This window comes from Neopelma chrysocephalum, unplaced genomic scaffold (genome assembly GCF_003984885.1).
Source record: "Neopelma chrysocephalum unplaced genomic scaffold, ASM398488v2 Primary Assembly neopelma1_128, whole genome shotgun sequence".
In the NCBI taxonomy this organism is placed as follows: domain Eukaryota; kingdom Metazoa; phylum Chordata; class Aves; order Passeriformes; family Pipridae; genus Neopelma; species Neopelma chrysocephalum.
The window spans coordinates 507,951-530,455 of NW_020897790.1; the positions used below are offsets into that span (position 1 = coordinate 507,951).

Genomic DNA, 22,505 nt, shown 5'->3' on the forward strand with positions numbered 1-22,505 from the left:
ATCATCACAACCACCATCCCATCAGCACAATCAAGTAAGATTGCAGTATTATTTTTCTTTCTTTATTCTAGAAACTGGCCACTGGCATTAGCAGAGATAATCTGGTACTTCCCTGGAATCCCTGAGCTGCACCCATTCCTCTAGCAAAGCAGAAAAGTGACAGACATTCAGATCAATCTGTAGATTGAGCCACAGGAACTGAGGGGGCTCAGACCTGACCTGCCTGCCCAGAGGTGGAGCTGCTACATCCAGCTCTCATCCATAATCGTCCAGGACTCAGAATCCTAGTTTTCCACTGAATTCCAACAAGAGCTCAGTCTGCTAAATAATGCCAGGCTGGCATTTTAAACATCAGCAGGACCATGCACTTAACAAAACGGTCAGAACCTTCTTGTAAAAGGTGTAAGGAAGAATACACAAGGTCACACAAATTTACAACAACTGTCACTCAAACTTGTGGCAAACAGGCTGCCACCTTTGATAGAGTAGGATTAGATCAGGACTGAGGATTTGGGCATAAAAAAAAAGGTAGTTAAAATAATGTTCACTGGATGCACATGATTCATTGCAGTTACACCACACCATGAATTTAATCTGTGATGATTTCACAAGATTACACATGAAAGAAGTTAGATAATTATATAGATACTATATATAAATTGTATACAAATATATAAACCCCCATAATATGTAGATAATAAATCAAACAAATAATACACATAAAATATTTACATTTGCTTTTATGCTGTATCTTTACTATGCTTTGCCTCAAAGATAATGCTTGCCTGCTTAACGTGACCCTTATGACAAGTTCAATACCTGTATGTGCATTCCAAGCTTTGCAAATCGAGGCTTTGATGAGTGATAAATTTTGCTGGGAAAACAAGCCCTGACTCCCATTTCAGCACATCATGGACACATTTATTTCACTTACTGGATGCACTTACTTGCTTCCATTAAAGGTGTCCCCAGGTGGACCAAGGATTAATCAAGGAGCCACCTCTAATCACAGTATCACTGAAGCCACCCTTGTGTAGCCAGAACAGATGTTTAACGGGATTCTCCTGGGATTTAAGAGTCCTTTCAGGAAAAAAAAAACAGTACATCTTGAAGCAATCAGGCAAAGGATTGTAATTCTAATTTAAAGATAACCATTGGCAAATTAAGTCTATCAGTTAAACAAACCTTCCTAAGGAAACAATGCCTAGTTTTCTTGGGCTTTATAGGTTTATCCTCTTACTTGAGGCCAGAACAGCTTCCATAGGCTGCTGCTCTCCCGTTTTTGAGATAGACTCTGCCTTCTTTTTTGTACTGCTGCTCTGCCCTGGCCTCTGCTCACACCTATCCCCCACCACAACCTTCAGAGAATACCTTGTACCTTACAGCTCCAGAAATAATGCAAGTTCAGAGGGACCTTTGGAGCCTGCTCCATAAACAATGAATTTAGCCTTATTCAGCATTATTCCTGTATGAACTTAAAAAGAGAGATAAAAGAGGTTTCACTGAATCGAAATTCTCCAAGCTCTCTCCAACAGAACCCACTCTGAGGATGTACACAAAGTTCAAATGAATTAAGACCAGAGTTCATGTTCTCCTGAAAAGCCAAACCAAAATGACAGAAAGCCCCTTTGAAGCCCGAAGGAATGTAGGAAACCAGAAAGGCTACTCCTGTTATGCTTCCAAGGCTGTCAAAACCAGGAGTTGTGAGAAATCTTGTTCACCAGCAATTTCCAGCATGATTTCTCACTGAATAAATTTAATCCAGAGGCAGTTCCTAAATTATAGCTTGATAAAATATCTGTAACAAATATAAAAATAGCTTAAAATCTGCCATAAGCCTTAGAATTACATTTTCCATGGAGCAGCTGGAATGTCCGGGGCAACATGGATACACTTTCTTGTGGAGTGTCTATAAAGTGGATTAAAGATTGGTCACACATCCTTCAGCCAAGTTTGGGGATTTGCTGAATCTCTGCAGTAATATCAGAAATGACATGTCATGTTGCCAAAATCCAGAGTACTACAGGAGAAGGGATGGGCCTTAGTAGTTTCTGTTTGAACCCCTGTAAATAACAGTTCCCTTTTCATGCAGATAGAGCTTTAAGAATGGAAGAGGTGAAGACAGGTTTTCTCTATAATCCTGGCAGAGCTGTGGTCCTGCTCAGGCTCAGACCTACCACATCCCCAGGCTACCTACATTCAGAAGTCACCAGGAACAACTTACTATCATATTCCAATAATACTTCCCAAAGTAGACAAAGAGCCTGACTTACTCCTCTCTTCATCCAGTACAGAAACATTTCTTGCAGTGAGGTTTGGTTAAAGGCCAGTTCTTAAAAAAAACCCAAAATCCAACAAAAAAAGAGCCATTATCTGACTCCAACCACAGGAACATCTGAATGCTAAACATGGTGAAAAAGGGCGTCTTAATAGCAAAAACATCTGCTCTTTATAAAGGGAGATTTTGTGCCAGCAGTGCAGAAAATGAGTGAAACGCTATGGCAGTGCTACCAGTTCCATGTGGCTTATGGAGGTCCCCAGTTCTCCAAGGAAACCCATGCTATAAGCTCTTTATTTTTGACTTGGAGCAACCTGGTCTAGTGGAAGGTGCCCCCACCCAGGGCAAGACCTTGGAACAAGAGGGGCTTTAAGGTCCCTCCCGACCCAAATTATTTTATGATTCTATGACTTGAAGCAGCCTGGCTTTAAGCAAACCCAGCAGCAGTTCCTTCTGAGCTCCTACAGAAGGTGAAACCTCACTGCTTTGCTTTCCATGGCCTCTACCAGGTATAAATCCATCAGAGGGAACAGTGGATTGGAAGCTGTAGGAAGGAATGACCATTCCTGACCACATCGTATTTCCTTTCAACAGATACTGGACAGATTTCCTTTTGAAAATGAAGATTCCAACTAAAAGGGATAAACAGCACTGGAAACACACCCTTGGCATCAGTAACATCCCTGGGATCAACAGGGGAATGAGTTCAGTGAGATTATTCCAAGGCAAACTTTGGCTAGGGATGCTGAGCAGCTCCAGAAGAACATACAACAGGATCCAACAGGAATCTCTGCCATCAAGGCCTTGGGCTTCCCAAGGACAAGGACAAACCTGTCATTTAAGGTACCAAAACATAAAGCCCCTTCCTGTCTGCCATCCAACTGCCACACATATGGAAACCTGGGACATAGTTCCTCCAAAATCCAGCACCACTCTCCAGACTGGGAATAAACACGCCCAGATGCAGAAGCCTTAATAATTTTTAAAATATAAAAGTATAACTTCATTTCCTCTGTTCTGCTTAATTCTCCTCTGGGTATGTAGTGGAAAAGGTCAGAGAAAACGAGATTTCATTCAGGGAACTGATTCATTCTCACAGAGTGTTTTACAGAATGGGGCAGAAAAAGATGGAAATGGATATTCCCAAAGGACAGTGATGTAATATTCTTGCACACACTGATGAGTATCTCAAGAACCCAGTCCTTAGGAGGAAATATTTACTTTTTTCTGGCTAAACTGAAGTGGTTACTCTTTTGAGGACTACAAGATCCATCATTCAAAATGACATTGCTTTCATGCTGACTTTTTTTCTCCTTTTAAAGCAAAAAATGCAAAATAAATACTTAATATCTGTGGGACTTAATAACCTCATTATTTGCAGGATTCCCTGTGTTCACCAGCACATTTCTGAATCTGTGTTTGCCACTCCATCTTAACCCTGGCATGCCTTGCCTCAGAGGTAGCCCACTGTGCTCACATACCTTTGCTGCAGTCCTGAAGACCATCTGATCACGTACCGAGGGGGCAAGAATTGAAAAAACATGCTTTGTTTCCTAAGAAAAATTTATTTCACACAGGGGAACTTAGGATGTGGATTCCCTGCAGAAGGAGAAATTTAATTTACAACAAGCCAGTTCAGATGAAATCAGGATGCTCTGTATTCCTTTGTGGAAAGAAGTGAGAAAAATGGTTAATCAAATTTAGAGTCGGAATTGAACTCTCCAAGTTCTGATATATGTTGTCAAAATTAGCAGAAATATTAGACCCTGTTAATTCCTCTATTCCTTAATTGACATGGGCACGACAAACTGCTATTTTGCCTTGTTCCTGTGACTGTGAACTTCAGAAAGACTCAAGCAAACAAGGTGCTCAGAGTGGGGTGAGCTCTGCCAGGTGAGGGTTCCCAGGGATTCTCCAAGCAGCAACACTGTCCAAAGCTCCCTGATTTGTCTGGATGCAGCTCCTCAAGCATTTCAGGGAATGTCTTCTGATCCCAAAGCAAGAGAAGAGTCAGATTTAAATTGGTTTGATTTGCTCTTATGGCTGCTGGCAGACAAAAAAACCCAGCACACCTGCAGAAGCACTCACCTCCCTAAATCTGGGACCTTTCCAACTCCTGGTGTTCATTCAGAGGATGTGGTGAATGTTCCCATTCTAACCCCAAAAGATGGGCAAATGTAATTGTAAAATGTTTAAGTTTCTGTATGGAGAGACTACGAGAGATTGGAAAAGTTCACAAATTAAACCCGTTTTTCCTCAGATTTGCCTCCACACTGCTACCCCTTTCCAGGAACTCCAGCGGGTTGTAACAGAGGGAGATGAAGGAAAAACCTGGATGAATTAAAAACCCAACCAACTAATAAAAAACCCAACTCAGCCAACCACCTAACACAATAAAAGAAGAGCCTTCCTTCTGCTTCTCCTGACAATTCCATAAGGAAGCAGCTGGCACATTGCATCCTGTTCTTAGAAGACTTCCATCTCCCAAATTGTGAGATCCAGGACCACTTTTACCTCTTTTAATGGAACAGCAAATCAGAAAAGATTATCACAATGTTGCCTTTCAGCCTCTTCTCCTAAACATGGAAAAAAAACCTGGACATTTTGTGGGAATGTCAGTCACTGCTGAGAAAAAGTCATTTCCTCCCTGATAACCTGCACTCAAAGCCTGAAGTGATTAAAGTGATTACAGGTCTGCCTGGAAAATGGACATGTCTGTACTTTCTGGGAGAATTCTTTCCCTTTTAATTTGGTAGGAGGAGACTCAAATCCCAGAAAAATGAACCAGTTTTGTATTTCTGAATATAGTTCCAGAAATTCTGGTATTTCTGAAAATAATCAAGTTCAATTTGTTTTGTGGTTTTAGAAAAAAAAAGTCTTAATTTATAGCTGTTAAATTCACGTACAAATACAACTAAGAACAACAAAATTTCTCCATCCAAAACATGGGGGGAAAAAAGGGAAATTCTTAATTGAAAAAAGCCAATTATTTCAAACCAGATGAAGTGCTTTTAAACAACTTTGGGGTTTGTGGATTTTTTGTCTCTACAAGCCTCTAAGATGGGAGGTTTGTCTGTGGTGTGACTCCCTGCAAGCCAGATTTAGCTGCAAGAAATCCATGGAGTTTAGTTGCTTATCTTAGATTGTCCAGACTTTAATGGCCTGGAAACACACAGAGCAGTTTTGCAAGATCAGATTTTTCAAAAATTCCAGTATTGGTTGTGTTTCAAGCTGGCTGGAAACCTCTCCAGCACAGATTCTTTTACACTGGTTTAATAGTTTGAGTTTCAGCTGAAATCTGGAATTTTAAAGCACATTGCAGGCTTTTGAAATTTCTGCTTGAAAATCAGAAAGCACTTGGACTTGGGTGTGATTTGAGCGGTGACAAAAACATATAAAACTCAGCCATTTCCCAGTATATTTCCCTGTCACTTTGCTTCCAAGCTCTGCTTCAGGATTGAAGAATTTATCTTAATGCTACGATGCCATTTCCCACCATAAATACTGGAAATGTGTCAGACCCCAAGACCTGTCAGCAGAGTGACAAACTTTTAAAGGTAGGTCTGAAAAAACCTGACAGTTCTCAATGTAAAACTTCTTTAAGTATCTTTAACAGGTTTTGTCCCATATACAGGACTCTACTGGGTCAGAAGAAATTATTTGGAAATTATACAGTTACGCACAAACAGAATGCCAGACATGGTTTTTTTCATGATCCATGAAAAAGAGGTCAAAATTAAAACAGAGTATTTTTGACTTAGACTCAAAAACCCAGCAGCAACCAGAAGTGTCCAGCAACAAAGAATCCAAGTAGTCTCTTTGCTGCAAAAATATGAATTAATAGGCTTTACTGAGCAGGCAAAACTGCATTTCAACACAAGAGCTAAAATTTTACTGTACCTTCGGAAAAAAAGGGTTTCGGTTTCATAAGGTTACAGGCCAGCTCCTTTCATCTCTGACCCAGAAGGCACAACTCCACCATGGGGCAGCTTCCAGAAAAAACTGCAGAGGCAAGAAATCAATCCATCAGGATTCCAGGAAAACACATTTGATGCAGTAAACAGCACTGTTTGCAAGCCTCCTTTCCAATGATGAAGCTCTACTCCGAGGATACGCACAGGTTACGTGTGTATGTACCAGGAGAAGTGTTGGAGAAAATTGTGTTAGGAAATATGGCTGAGATGATTATTTAATTACAAACCTATCTTATAACCACCCTTGCAGCACAGAATATTCAGGGTATAATGCGCATCCCTCCACCTGCTTCTCATCTCTCAGGGACTCTGTGACAATAGAGTGAGCAGGGGCAAAGGCAGGGCTTGTGTTCAGGCATCCCGGCAATCCCAGCAAAACCCAGGCCCTCCAGACACGTTCCTTTGGACAATTTCAGGACCACTATGACCTGTGTGAAGCACAAGCAGATGCACTGTGCAACAGTCACAGAACCTGTCTGAAAAATCTGTTCCTGTGTAGGGGAACACCAAAGTGCCAAAAAAGTAAACAATAAGTTGCTAATTAAAGTCAGTAGTTGAGAATATTTAAAGCTAGTATCTCAGAATATCAGGTTATTTCTCCAGACTTTGTTCTACTGTCATCCAAAACTTCCTGTCAGCCGAGTTTTTAAATGTTTTGTTGTAGAGAGAAGTTCAAACTATGTGGGATCACAGGACAGAAGGGCTCATGCTCATATAAAGGAGCATTAGTGAGATTTTAAGTCTTCCCTAAGTATTCCTTGAGGCTGGATTTTATTGTGTTTAAAACAATGGTACTTCATTAGCATCTCGTTTGGCAATATAGACTGGAGCTGGGTGGCAAACTAAGGGCTAATGACTGAAAACACTTCGGACCAAGTGGACAGTCAGCCCATCCCCACAGAACCAGTCCCTCTCTAGCACAATTTTCCACAGGAACACAGGTAGTGCTTATTCAGGGCAGCGAGAGGGGCCTGATCCACCCCTTCCGTGGTGCCTGCTGGAAAGCACCCCAATATCACCTCTCGTCGCTGCTAATGTAAACAAGCCATCCTTGAAAAGCTCCCCGAAACACAGCAAAAAAAAAAAATCATTCTTTTAATGCACAAACTGGTGCCAATCCACAAGAGTTCCCCTTTCAGCAGCTGCCAGGATAAATTTCCCCTTTGGGCAGACGGTCCGAAACCTGAGCCCGTCGTCCATGAGAATGTGCAGCTTGACTTGAGCACACAGGGAAAAAAAACTCGGGGAATTCTGCCCAGGGAAATTAATCATTCTCAGCACCTCTGCAGATCCAGTCTGTCCCTTCAGCCCTGACCTACATACTGCACACACGGCGCTTCAAAACAATCTGACATTTAAATCAAAACTGCCCAGCTTCCCGCTCCCTCCCTTCATTCCCACTGGACAATCGGTTGACTGCCTGCCCTTGGAATAACTTATTTAGTAGTGCCCCAGCACAGTCATGGTCTCCACTGGATTTTTTGCACCCTGGGATTATCCTGAATTGGAGATTAGAGTTGTGGAGGTTGTTACACACCAACTGGGTTTCAAAGCATATGGGAAAGGTGGTGAGCAATAGACAGGGAACATTTAAACAGAATCACAGAATCCCCAATGGTTTGGAGTGGGATTGTAAGGATCACCTGGTTTCACAAAGGTGCCATGGACAGGGAACCTTCCATCAGAACAGGTTGCTCCAAGCCTCATCCAAAGCAATGTTGTCACACCCACCTGCTTTCTTGGAGCTTCCTTGAGAAAAGGGGCCGCTCAGAGAAGAATTTCACTGTGCAAACCTCTGCAAAATCAAACAAATTTTCCAGTTAACGGTAGAGCAAAGCTGATTCAGGAAACTTTTTGTGATTAATAAGTTGAAGATAGCAGGCACAGACCAAGGTGAACGAAGTGTACAGAAATGTGAGTTTTTATTGCAAAGAATGACGAGCATCAGAATATGGTTGTTTTAATTTTCTTTTTAGTTGAGACAGTAAAACTTAACACATTTACATTTCCCACTATGCCCACATGCATTATAAAACAAACATCACCCTAGCATTAGTGGGAGAAAGGTCCACTGCTGGCAAATCACTTCTGCCTCTTTTCAAACAGTTAACTGCAAAATCCATAAGGCTGGGGCCCATAAAAATGGGATGGAGCAAACAGTAAAACAACATGGAAGAGTAAGTGTTCAACGAGGAACAACTCCAGCCAATGTGGCTGCGATTTCACGCTTTTCCACTGTAAAAAAGAGGAGCCCGTCCCCATTTCATAACTCCAGGGGGAACGAGTTCCACATTTTCAGGATTGCCTGGAGCTGTGAGTCACCCCTCACCTGAGGCAATCAACAGGCAAAGGAAGCTCCTGGACTAACTGATGTACTGAGAGGAAGGAGAGAATCCAAGAAACTGGAGTGTCTGTCCAATGCTCTGATCACTCGTCCTCTCCTCCACTTGGTAATCATTTTATTCTTACACTGCTGCTTTGGGATTTATGATGGAATAATGCCTACTCCTTCACCTTTAACTTGCAGAGATAATTGCTAAAGGGCAAAATTTACTGTACCTAAGGAGGCTGTTTCCTTTCCTGTCCCACACTCCTCTCCCATAAAAGGAAAGCATTAATTGAAGCCCCAGCAGTCAGAGCAAGAACAATGTTTTCCAAAACTGTTTGGTTCCCTTTGTTTCAGCACTATTAAAACAACGTGTGGCACACTCCATGTGCAACTCTCGGATTTACTGCTGCCTTCCCCCACATTCTGTACCACGAGGAACAGCCCTGGGAGAGCCCACAGTTCCCCTGGTGTGGAGATGTGCTCACCCACACCTAGTTGCCTGCACATTCCCAAGTGCCTGGACAAAGTTTTAAAGGGATGCAACTGCTGTTCCTTGAGAGTGGGATCCGCTGTGGAATTGCTGTAGTCACACAAACAGTGACCTTGCAGATAAAGCCTGGAAAGTGAACAACGTCCTATGTGCAACATTTGCTATTAAATACCTGAGGATGAAAGTGTAATGAAAAGAAAATTCTATAAAAAGTTGTGATTTTAATAGTCTCACTTACTAAGTTCAGTTTTCTGGAGACTTGGCAGGCTTTCCTGGAATGGGCTGGGATATCTGAAACCTCTTTTGTTCTCTTTTTCCTTTTTTTTTAGCGTAGCTATTTGCAACCGTCAATGAGTAGTGGCAAAATATGACATTTGGAATTAACCCTGAAATCCTGGAATTGTCCAGTGACCAAAAAAAACCAAAGCAGAATGCCTCAGTCTTCAAGCAGAGTATCCTTAATCCTATTTTAATAACTGGGTTTCACTGTGTTAACATAGTATTTTATATTATATCAACCTCTTGATGGCTGACACGCTCAAAGAGCACCAGGGAAAGGGTTTTTACTTCAGTATTTCACAAGAATTTTATATGGGCTGTGAACTCTTCTTGCAGTCTACATCAAAACATTTGTGTGTTTTCATTCCAATGGAATCTGCATAAATATCTTTCCTTAATTACAAATTATCTGCTCATCGCAGGGAGTCCAAGTGCTTTGGAGGCTACAAACCCAGAGCATTTTGATTTTAATAAAAATAATAAAATTTGCACAGTGCCCCTGCTATTTTTTTCCAGCCATCAGATGTCTGGACTGACTGCACATTCCAACACTTTGGAAAGGAGATTCTGCCTCATGTAATAGCTAAAGGAATGTTCCAGTGTCATTGCTGGGGAGGATGCAGAGGGCTGAATGCATTTAAAAAACAACTTGAAAAACCTACTCTGTGTATTTTTTTATGAAGTCACCTAAAAACCTTGTGTTTCCTGGGTGTGTTTTAATCTCCAGGCAACACAGTTCTGCTCTGCCTAGGACAGGTCCCTGGGTATTTCAATCCACATTGTGCTGCTCAGGCAGCCAAATGGCAGGGAACAGAGTCCAAAACCAGCCTCAATCCACACGATTTTAAGTTTGCCCATCACCAAAACATGTAAATATAATGGGATACAAACTCTGCCCTCACTCACCTGACATTAGATATTCCTGCTCCATCCAGTAAACCTATTTTTAAACAACGTTTTATTGAAACAGGCTTCTCATCAATAGCAAAATGTAGATGATCTGAATAAAATGTGCAAAAAAATAGGCTAAAAATCTGAAAATGTGTTGATTAAACTTCAAAATACCAGGATTTTTGTTGTATTTGGGTTTTGTCACTTCCTGTTGCCTTTAAATGCTAAAATCAATGTAAATTGTCTGTTAAGTGCAGACAGATTAACCCATTTTATCCTTAGTAGAAATGCAGAAAAGGACCACAGACTTTTTGAACAGACCTATGAGGAATGAAAGCAAGATGTTGGTCATGGGTTTTAATAAGGCTCTGTAGAAATTATAAAACCTTGACAAATCAAACAATTAGTTAGATCATGCCAGGTTTGAACGACATCCCACCAAACCTTCTGCTAAGGATCTCATTTCCTATTAAATTTGCCACAGCAATGCCCACATGCAGGAAAGGTTATCGATTACTCTGAATGCTAAAACCTTTCTCAAATGAGAATCCAGAAGGGAATATGTTCTAAACTGAGGGAAAGCCGTTTTTTAGGGAGGGTAAGATTGTAAACTTACTGTAAGACATGTCAGAGCATCTTTGCAAATATCCTGAAGCCGTGAGGGGCTGAGGAAACACTCATGAGGGGCAGACAACACTCTGTCCATATCTGATCTGCCATCCCAGCTCCTGCTTCTCCAGGACCAACAGGAAGAATGCCAGAGAAAATCCGGACTGCAGGCAGCCTGCAGGTTTGCCATCATTTTCATAAAAGAACCAGTCCAAATTAAGGGATTCTGTGTAGAAATGTCTCCCAGGCACAGCAAAACCCCAAAGACTTGGGGTATCAGGAAAGGAGATGCTGGTCCCACCTTTGCTGGGACCTTGTCCTGTGTAAAGAACACAAAGATGCAAAGTCTAGAAATGTCATTCTGGGGCTTTATGGTAAATTATTAATTGGTTTGGTGAATAATGCTGAATTTCTAATGTAGCAGAAAACCAAAGTATTTGTAAAAATGTATACATAAACTCCATTTCTCCCTGAAGGGTATAATGTGTGATTGTAAAGCATTTTTGCAAGTCCTCAGCAGCTCCCAGCTCTGTCCTACCTGCATCACTTATCCCAAGGAAAAGCACTGGGATGAGTGCACAGGCCACAGACACACACACGGAGCAGGAATCGGCTCTGCCCCAGTTTTCCTCCCATTCCAGCAGCCAGGATGAGGCTCCACACAACCTGGCAGAGTGTGGGGCTGGGCGCTGTGCTTGGCTGCACGGTGCCACCTGGGCTAGGAAAATAGCAGTATCACATTTTCCAGCTTCATTCCAGCTGATCCCAAGAGCAGCAAAGTTTCCACATAAAGCAAATGGCACTTTTTCTTTGTGTCCTGCCAGTCCTTGCAAATGGTAGAGCTGAGAGCAGGGGTGTTTAAGTGATGAGAGTCATTCTGAGAAGAAAGGAACCACTTGCTATAGACCTTTTGGTGTTTTACCTCAGGCTGGTGTCAGTCTCAGGATAAACAGATACATAAATAATAAGTAAATATACAAATAAATATACAAGCAATTTGCATGAAAGAAGCTTCCATTTTTTTCATAGCTGAAGGCTGACAAGGAAATTATTGTTTATAAAATAAGAGGCATTTTTCCTGTTTACCTGAGAGAAATCAATAGGAAGAAATAAAGACCAGCCCCACAGTACCTAGTATTAACAGAATGTCTTATTCCTTCACTCTCTAAAGGTCATATTCCCAACAAACCTTGAACTTGCAGTTGACCGGTCTTGTGGACTTGACTGGAATTGGGGAGGTTCAGGAAGCTTAGGGATTTTTATTTCAAAAAGTGTTTAAACCAGCCATACATCCTATGGGGGGGGGGGAGATGGCTGACCCAGGGTGAGATAACACTGCTTTTCATCACGTTTAATTGCCAAAGAACATCTTGCACTTATCAAACAGAGAGGGGAGGGAGAGGTCACCCCTGCGCTCTCCCATCTGCTTTTCCAGAAGATTCCTACTTCCTCTCCCAAAGCACTGTGCAGTCCCACTTTCCTGCTGGGTTTCAGTCCCAACAACTGCACCAAAGAAGGGGTTGCTGAGGGTGGGCAGTACAAGGGGAAGTACCACCAGTCACATCATCCCTGCTGTGCCCATGAGGATGCCATCCCGGATATCCAGTCAGGAATATACCAGGTGGGAGCTTTAGGGGCGAAACCTGCTACACAAACCCACACCACCATGGCCAGCATTTCATTTCAAATGGAACATATTTGTCTACCAAACAACTGAGGCACTGGGGAACGCTGGAATTAAGTCAAAACATGAGATTCATGGAATGCTTGCCAATCCTAGTAGCAATCCGAGGGAGGGCCAGGTTTGGCATCTGAAAGGATTGTTTTTCACTCCGATAATAGCAGTGAAAATGAAAATTGGTCCATCAAGTCCAAACCTGGCAATGGATCCCATGGCCCTGGGACTGAGACTTCTTCATGGTCTGTGAATGCAACACATGCTGGAAAAAGGCAAACAATTGACATTTGATCCCATCTCCAGGTCTGACAGAGAAAATTAGAGGCCTTCCATGTGGATCTTGTTTGGAAAGATAGAAGGGAAGGCAGAGGATTGAAAAACTAGGTACAAATAGCACTGGGCCCTATTTTGAGTGAGAGACATCTCCACAGAGCCACAGCCCAAATTTACAGTGGATTTATAGTTCCTGTTGAACACTGGTTGTACCAGAAAACAGGGAAAGAGAAGAACATGATAAGGCCTTGGGTCCTGATGAACATCCTGCTACAGGTTGAATCAGGTTCCCTGGGTTTGCAAACTATAGAAAATAAAAACCAGGAGTGAGAAATGGTATCTGTTTTCTATCAGAAAGCCAACCAACGCCTGTCACAAGAGTTTGTCAACATTCCCAGGAACTGAAATTAGGGCCATTTGTAACTATTTATAAATCAGATATCTAAGGTTCATAGACACAAGTCTGAAGAGATTCCTGCATAGGGACAAGGAACTTTATGAGGACACATCCCAAAAAGCTCTTGCCTGCAGGTGAGACATGATAACTGTTGATATGGACATTCTCATTCCATTACATCAATTTTAAAAAAAAAAGGTGAATACTTTACCCTGAAGGCCCACGGACGCTGCAGCCACATCAACTGGACTGCGTTGAATTTGCAGGTTGGAGGCAGCCAGGCTTCTCTCTTCCATCTTTGATCTCCTTCAGACAGCTGGAACCTGCCTGTGAAGTGCAATGACATGTAAGATACGGTTGTCACTGACACTTCTCTCTTTTCATCTTGGTGACCTAAGGCAAGACTGAAGTGGGTGCTGCCAATGCTACAAACAACGTTTTGATCCTGTTTTTTCTCTTACAAAGTCAGGGCAATGCTAGATTCCAAAGGCATGGGGCCTTGTCCAACCCTACATTCCCTGGGAGATAAGGAAGGCATTGACTTTGGCTGAGAATATACAGATGGAACTGCCCAGATGCTTCAGCCAACTGAGCACAAACGAGACAGAACCGAGTTCTGTTTGTCCATTCACATTCCAGCACTGGAAAACTCCCTATCCAGACAAACTGCCTAATAACCTGGAACAGACAACTGTGAGCAGAGCATCATTTCAGCATTCAAACAGGGATACAGCACAAATGATTTACAATATGAGCTTAATGAAGATATACATTGGGTCACAGCTGCTGCTCGGACTAGACTGGAAGGAATCCAAAAACCGGGAGGAAGGGAAAGCATTAGTAAATTAGAAGGGGAGATCAAGAGCTGGCTTCTGTAAAGAAATCTCAGCTTTGAAATCCAAAATATTTAATCCCAACTTCCAATGACTCTTCTAGACCAATGGAAGAACACCTGGAGTTTCTGTAGACCAAGAAAGCCCCACCACAAGTTCTGTGTGTCCTTGAACTGAGCCAGCAAATAACAGGAGTGCTCGTGCTCCCGGTGACTGCTCATGTTACCCACAAAATCAGAGACTTTTTGGAGTGAAGAGGAATACTGGTGACTGAAATTTGTACAGATGGAACACTGCCTGTCGTGTGGGGGAAAATTGGGGTCAATCTTATTAGACATAATAGGACTTCATTCATTATGGATGAAAAGATTTGGCTCTTACCATTATATGAGAGGATCGGTGCAGCTGTGGTTTAACCAAACTCACAAGAGGGTGAACGAAGCTACCGAGACAAACTAGACAGCAAATTTCCAAAAGCTGCTGGAATATTTAAGATTCCACCTCGTCTGGTTGATGCCTGTAAAACATAAATGCAATTTCCATTATGAGAAGCAATAACTATCAAACTGCTGCTGCCTTATATAAGAATTATTGGGGCTATCAATCCATATCATCAAGGGATAAGCTGCTCACCAGCTGGGATCAGGAAGAAATCCCCTCTGCTCCAAGCCCACCATGGCTATAGTGTTGGATAATTAACAGGATATTGAGGAAAGGCAGATTAACACCTTGCTTTAAAGCATCCAGAAGTGGAATATTAGGCCAGATGGTCAATTATCTGTTCTACTACTGCAACTCTTCTACTCTTAAAAAAAATACACCATTGCTCAACAGAAATTCCCAATTATTCCTGGGTTTGGTGCCATATGAATCACTAACCACTCGAACCACTGACATTTCAGTGGTTTTACTACAATCTGTGGCTCCCAGGATGTCTCCAAGTCAGGATCTCTCCTGCCACCCTCACTAATCACCAGTGCAAACCAGGGAACAGCCCCCTCTGATTGCCAGGGCGAAGCCATGAACAGATTCCTGAGTCCCCAGGATGCACAGCCTTGGGCTGAGGCCGCCTGAAATCCCTCTGGATCACAGCCCATTGCTGCCATTCTGCTCCAAAGGGAGAGCCTGAACTGTCTAACAGAGAAGAGTCACCTTTTTTTTGGAGATGAGATGCTCTTGGTCAAAGAACTTTGAGAGAATAAGAGACAGCGAGTATTCAGCCCACATTAAATTATTTTGGCAATGAAACTGATGCAGAAAAACACAATAAAAAGGCTGAAAAGAACTTTTCCAAATGTTTCTTTGAAAGAATTTGTACACAGCCAAGAGCTGCTGGTCCCATACCAGACTCCTGGGCCAACCTTTTCTTTTTCCCTTTTCTTTTTCTAAAGATTTTATTGGTACCCTTAAATTTTCAAGGTTTTTATAGGCAGAGAGAACGTCCTGCCAATTACTTTTCCTCTACAACTCTGCAAAGTTTGTTTTCAGTGTTTTACCATTATTTTTTAGTATTCTAAGGTTTTGAATGGTACTAAAACTATAGTTCATTAAGACTCTAGTTGGACTTTGGCCTAATAATATTTGCCTTTAATTCTGTACAAAATGGGACAAGAGTTTCTGAGCTATACTTGCTTCTAGAAAAATTATTTTCTTTTCCTTAGGACAGAAGAAATATCTGCTTACTGCTGTTTTACTCAAAAAAGTGTTTTCAGAAAAATGCTTGGGAAATATTCAAATCATGTCATGTAATGGAAAGCTTTACCAGGATATCCTGGAAGTTTTGGAAAGTTCCAAGCTGTTTTGGGTTACAGAGCCTACAGCAGGCTGTGAAATATATACAATACTGGGAAAGAGATCCCGTTAGCTTTTAACCACTGTGCTGGATGAGCACAGGACAAGCAAAACTCATGTCAGAAGCTGAAGAGATGAAGTCATGTCACACTTGAGCTGCACTGAACTTCCTCAGCAGTTTTGGGAGCTGTCCTGACCGGTCCCTAAGCTGCGTGTGCCTTCCCTAAAGCAATTCAGAAGTTCTTTACAGGACCAAAGACATGCTCGGACATTCCCTTGGGACTGCCCTCAAAGCAGTGGAATTCTCCTCCCTCCTCATTAATCCCTGATGTACAACAAATGACATCTTGCAGGGTTAGGAAAAAATCTTTTTTACCAAACAAACCCTATTGTCTGTTTGATTCTTGTGGTTTCCTGATGCTGGCTGCAGTTTGGGGACAGCAATAATTCCGGAGGCTCTAAATCAGCCAGTGGGCTGGTTTGGAGGCTGCTCTTGTGAGGACACCAAGGAGCCTCTAACCACACTCTAAAGCAGCAACTCTTTCACACACACAAAAAAAAACCTTAAAAATCAAGAATGCTTTCATTAACATCCTGTGTGGCAGTCCGAATTCAAGCTCTCTCAAGGATTAGGAATGTCAGTATAATTCTATAGGAAATGCTGGAAACTACCCCAGAAAAGTCCACGGTGCAAGTTAATACAGTAAACCTGTCACTTCAATACATCTAAATCCAAACTTTTAGTTATGCAATAATATAAACTGCAGAAACACTTTCCCTGGAAGCGTTCAAGGCCAGGTTGGACAAGGCTTGGAGCAACCTGGTCTAGTGGAAGGTGTCCCTGCCCCTGGCATAGGGTTGGAATGAGATGAGCTTCGAGGTCCCTTCCAACCCAAACCATTCTGAGATTCCATGATAAAATTTACTGCTTACATTTCCTTGGAACTTGCTAAAACCCATAAGAAGATGGTATATGTTTTATAATCGGAGCAGCACAAGAAATACTAATGAAATTAATAATGGTCCTGTTATGCTAACATTAGACTAATAAATAACTTGAACCTGCTATTCCCCAGAACATGGTTATTTTTCTAAAGACTTATAAGTTTTGGAAGCACTTACCATGCACGTTGTATTTTTCAGGAACAGAACAACACTTCTTCTACCCTTTATTGGATGAGACATAAAATCACAAATCCTAAAGAGGTGTGGCCATTAAAAATCATGTGCTATCACTGGCGAGAGCTCCAGCAATCGAGCCAGCTCCCCAGGGTAGAAAGAAGAATTCTGTCTCTTATCCACTTCCCAGGTTATTCCAGATCCCAAGTTCAGGCAGATCTAATATAAAACTGCACTTGATGACACCTGCAGTTTTGAAGCCAAACCTTCTCTCTCTGCTACATCATAACTTTCCTTCCCCAGCAAGGGGAAATTCCTGACTCTTCACTGACATCTGGCATTCACTTGTCACCCACAGTACTAAATCATCTCTATGGTCCCTTCCAACCCAAACCATTCTATGACCTTAAGAATTAGATTATTTTCTATAGAAAATTATTGCTATTAAAAAGAATATTTATATATATAGAATATAAATATTAAAAAAAAAAAAAAGGAAAATCTCTTTCTGAAATCCTCATTTGAGTAATGGGCTTATGACTACCAGACAAAAATGGCTAAACTATTTCTAATTGAAGCTTAATAAAAGTCCAGAATAGGTTCTGAATTTGTGATGATAATTTTAAATCTTGAACTTAATTATGAATAATTTTGAGACATGTAAATGGTTTAAGCACCTTGTATCTATTCATTCCCCTTTTAACGTATATCAAACTGTTATACACTTCCAACTTTATCTCCCCTCTTTTTTTCCTCCTCTGATCAGCGATTTTTTCCCCTACAGTCTGTAAATCTACTCCTCAGGTAGATTCTTGGTCCTGCTGAACTGAAGTCAGAGAAATACACCGACTAAAAGGCCCTTTCCAAGTTTCTCTTTCCCCATTAGCTGCTATAGCTCTACCCCCAGGGAACTCTTTTATTTACAAAGATCTGTGAATTACAGCCCTTGACAGTGAAGTATTGGTGCCTTAAATAATTGTTACTGGAGACACATCAGCCAGACAAAGAGGCAAAACCTTGGCTGGGATAGTTTTGCCTCCTCACAACAAGATTTAGTTGCTGTGTCCTTTCTGGAGAGTGGTAAAACCTTGGAGCTGGGGATGTAAATATCTTGTCTGGCTGAGCTAAGTGCTGCTGTAGAATACATTTACTAAATGTTCTAGCAGAGGTTAGAAAATTGCTTGGAATGGCTTGGAAACTGCTCTTGAATTAGAGACAGTTGGTACAGAAAACAGTTTCACGATAATCAGAAAAATGTTAACATCCTGAATGCTTAGGAGTGCTACCTGGTGAGGAAAAAAAAGAGCAATTTAAAACTGATTTACTCACCTGACTGTAAGAGACAGCGCATTTTTATTGCATCATTCACAGCCAGGTGACATGTAAAAGAGAAGAGCCTGGATGTGTCAGCACTTCCCCCCCAAGTGTTTCTATCACTCCTCGCCTCTTGCCTGCCTCCCTCTCATCTCCTCGCTCCCTCCCACCTGAGACAGCCTCGCCGTGGCCTTTTACTCCTTCTGCTGCACCTTCGAGTCCATCCCTTTTCCACCTGAACAAACACAGTTTATTTCCATTCTGCAAACTGTCAGAATATCTACTGATTTCTCTACTTGTCTAGTGCGACTTAAGCAGAAAGTTGATCTTGGATGCATCAAAATATCTCCAAAGACTATAAATCACAGTGCTGCTTTTCCAGCTACAGAGCAGACAGCACTGAAGCCTTGTGGAACAAGTCTGTTCTCTCCTCACCTCAACAGGAAGGTTCAAGAGTTCTGGGTTATAATCTGGATAACTGGGTAAATTCCGGAAAATTCCACTGTAGTGTTGTGGGAAATAAAGAATTGGTTTTAGTACAAGCAAATGAATTAAACAAATCACTAACGTAAGAGTTTTTCTTTACTAACCTATAAGGCGTATCGTGGAGTTGTAAGACGCCTGATTCAGCCTGGAACTGGTGTCAGGGAAACATGCAGACGGGAATAGGGGAACTGTGAAATGAATATTGGTAAGGAAACCCCTTAGACCACATGGCTGGTCCTGGAAGCCCCCGTGCTGCTGGACACTCCACCTGCCAGCACGACACAGCCAACCAGGGAGAGGGGAATACCTCTTCCATGACGTAAACAGGGTTGAACCTTAAGAATGTTTAAAAAGCAGGACTTTTGAATTGGAAGGTGTGTTCCTGGGAATCCTGCATGCCTAGGACACCCAACACGTTTTGTAATTAATTTTTCCTTTTCGTTTTATTCCTTTTGTTTTGCAAAGTTTTGCCGTTTTTCTAAATTTAATAAATGAGATTTTTCTCACAGGTGTGAAGTGGAATTTTCAGGTGGATCTTTTCTTTCCTAAGTATTATACACATCTCTCTGCTCCTGCATTGTCTGCGCAGCCTGCCCCAAAATGGCAGGGACTGACCCAGGGCCTCTGAGAGCCCCAAAATGGCGGGGATTGACCCAGGGCCAAATCCAAAATGGCGGGGACTGACCCACGGCCTCTGAGAGCCCCAAAATGGCGGGGACTGACCCAGGGCCTGACCCAAAATGGTGGGGAGTTACCCAGGGCCTCTGAGAGCCCAAAATGGCAGACTGACCCAATAGCCTGGCCCAAAATGGTGACTGACCCCTGGTCTGGCCCAAAATGGCGGACTTCATGAATAAAATGGATTTAAAAAGCAGCTGAGTCCATGCTGGATCCCAAGGGGATGAATATATAGCTTTCTCTCTCATTTTTCTTTCTGTGTTTCTTTCCTCTCATAACTTCTTCCCAAAATACATTGTAAGCCAGACCAAAAAATTCCAGTCAATGCCTCAGTAAGTGCCTTGTTGTGTCTGGATAAGTTCAAGTTTGTGAAGCGCCCCTATTTTGTCTGGATGTTGCTTTAAAATTTGCCAAGTACCTTATTCTACCTTAATGTTCTAAAGTTTGCAAGTAAAAGTGTGTTACCGAATCTCCTGAGAATTCTGTTGTTTCTCCCACACACCGCCCAAAGTAAATGACATTACCTCCCCCTAAGCCCGCTGAGGGGCCCAGGCTTAACAATCTCTAATTCTAAATTAGTTCTTTCAAAAAACCCAACCAACCAACGAACCAACCAAACCAAACCAAACCCAGGTCTCACCGAAAGGAGATCTCATCTTGTAAATGCCTCTTGATAAAAAACTGCCTTTTATCCCACTCCGGTGTTCCCAGGTGCACCATTCCTGGCTCCCCTGTGGGGCGAGGTACTTAAAGCCATGTGGATGTGGCACCTGGGGGACACGGGTTAGTGGTGGCCTTGGCAGTGCTGATCCTGGAGGGCTCTTCCAACCTTAAAGACTTTATTTCCACGACAAAAGAAACGTACTTGCGATGTATTCCTTGGGACCGCACCTTCGGGCTCCTTAGGGCAGGGGTGCCCTCTCCTGGGCACTGACTCTGCGCTTCCCATCCAGCTCTCCTCTGCTCCGAAACTTCCCAAAACTGAGCTTGGAAAAAAAAAAAAAAGGCCAATTATTTGCAGCTGGCTCAGAAAAGTCTGTGAAACAGTAGAAGGCACTTCATTCTATCAGTGTTTGTGAAGGAAAAAAAAAAAATCAGTGTTTTTGAGAAAAAACAGTTAGAAAACACTGATAGAAGGAATATGTGGTTTTGGGGTACCATAAAATATTTGGAAAGCTGCTAACTCCTGGATAACCCATCCCTTACCAAATACTCTGCTCGGGCTGGGTTCAATTTCAGCTAAGAACTGTCTGAAATTTGGAAGTCAAGCACAGAAAAGTCTTACCTAGAAACCAAGTTTTTTTCTAAAGCATTATATTAGGGCCTAAAATCAAAAAGGACCACGAGAACTGCATTTTTTCCCAATACAGTAGCAGTATGGAAAATCTGGGGAAAAAAATAATTCAGGATTGCCCTTTGATTATTGAAAACCTTGAAAAAAAGATTTGTTTGTTCTAGACAGTGAAATACTTGGATCAAGTGTTGCTTACAAGATGAGCATCCTGAAAATAAATCTGAGAAGCCACTTCATAGTCATTACAAGAAAGCCCCAAGAAAAAGGTTGAGAGTAACTATCAAAAAATTGAATTTTAGAATGAAAAAAAGCACATAAATGTATGAAGTGTTTTGAAGCTACAATTTACCTTCTCTACAATAGAGTTTTCCCTTGGAATTCTGGATAAAATAATTCTGAATAATAACATGAGTTTCTATTACAGCCCAATTAAAAAATCTCAATTTTTCCTGTTGCAGACAGGAAATCACTTATTAGATCAGCAGCAAAACTGCAGATCATCTTAAAGCTCACACGTACAGACCCAGACAGAGGGGTGTGTATATACTTAGGCACTAGAATATACCTATTACACCAGTGTTTTCCAACTTCATTTAAAGCCCAGCCATGTCTCTCTCAGCAGGGGGAAGCTTTAGCCACCCCCGGGATGTGCTATTAGAAGTGGTGACACCTCTTTGCATAAAAACAACGCTGGAACGCTGGGCGCTGAGGGATCCATTTCCCTGAGCACTCAGACGTGGCTAACGAAGGGATTAATTCACCCCAGGTATAACTGCAACCACCGCAGTAAGAGAAAAAGAGGCCAAACACGTTTCAAGGTCATCACAAGTTTGTTCAGAGTTTGCACTTTTTCCACCACCCGTTCTCTCACATGTCTTTTTACTAGTTTGTGTTGGGTTTTTTCGTTTGTTCCCTCCCCAACAACTGCGAAATGCAGCAGGTTTCAGCAGTTAATTCTCCTGGGATAAAGGATATTTTCTGGCTATATCAAATACATATCTCTGCTTCTCAACCCACCTTGCTGCATCTGGCAGAAGTCTGTCTGTCTTTCTAGGGAATGAAATAATTACAAATGTTTCCTAACCTGATGCTTTCAGTCTGGACTTTCCCAAAAAGTGGAGGGCTTTATGGATTTGAGAGAAAACAAATGCTTTTGAGCATTTCTTCACCTAGCAAGTGTGAGGGAAACACAGCAAACCCTAAAATACTGCAGATTTTTCAGTGAAGAGAAGCACCTACACATAGAATACAGGGTCTTCTCTCACATCTGGCATCTCCAGAATGTTTGGATGCTTGAAAAATCCTAAGAGCAGAAAGCTGGAGTATGGAAGCTTAGCTAAATCTTACCTTTTTCTCCCTGAAAACTCAGTGTGCTGGGGTTTGGGTTAACCCTCATTAACAGGGAGATGGGAGAATCAACGGAAACTAATCCATAATTCCTGTCTCTGCCTTTACATGATGCTGTATCCATATTTTTAAAGCAATTTCACCCTTTGGATAGAAGTCAAAAGGATCCATGCAAAAAATTTAATACTCCAAGGAGGAGAAAAAATTGGTGCTGTGCTTTTTCAACTTGCCAAGTTAAAGGAATGTTATTGAGGACTCTCTTACATAAATGTTCCTCGACCTCTGAGTGAACCAACAGGTCTTAAAAACTGCATTAGCCAAAGCAAATTCCCACAGCAAATGAAACATTTAGCCGAGTGCATCGGGTTTTTCTCGGAGCAGCACAAAGGAAACTCCAAATGGCAAGTTAGTGTTTCCTGTTTGGGTCTAAATGAGCTCAATAAAT

General features: G+C 41.9%; 1 protein-coding gene across 7 annotated transcripts in view; it reads right to left on the reverse strand.

Moving 5' to 3' along the window:
* The window catches only part of ADAMTS3 (ADAM metallopeptidase with thrombospondin type 1 motif 3), a 98,484-nt gene extending 78,099 nt beyond the window's left edge, over positions 1–20,385 (reverse strand). The window contains exons 1-8 of one of the 7 annotated variants that reach the window (XM_027698438.1): positions 20,285–20,385; positions 18,271–18,490; positions 14,413–14,548; positions 13,410–13,525; positions 9,073–9,243; positions 7,984–8,047; positions 6,179–6,280; positions 948–1,080 (exon numbers count right to left, since the gene is read on the reverse strand). The gene's annotated coding sequence lies outside the window, so the exon portion shown is untranslated. Of the gene's footprint in view, positions 1–947; positions 1,081–6,178; positions 6,281–7,895; positions 8,048–9,066; positions 9,244–11,388; positions 11,406–13,409; positions 13,526–14,412; positions 14,549–18,270; positions 18,662–20,284 lie in introns of those variants that run through there. The other 6 variants (XM_027698440.1, XM_027698435.1, XM_027698439.1 and 3 more) reach the window with 6 other exon arrangements.
* Between the last annotated feature and the right edge of the window lie 2,120 nt (positions 20,386–22,505).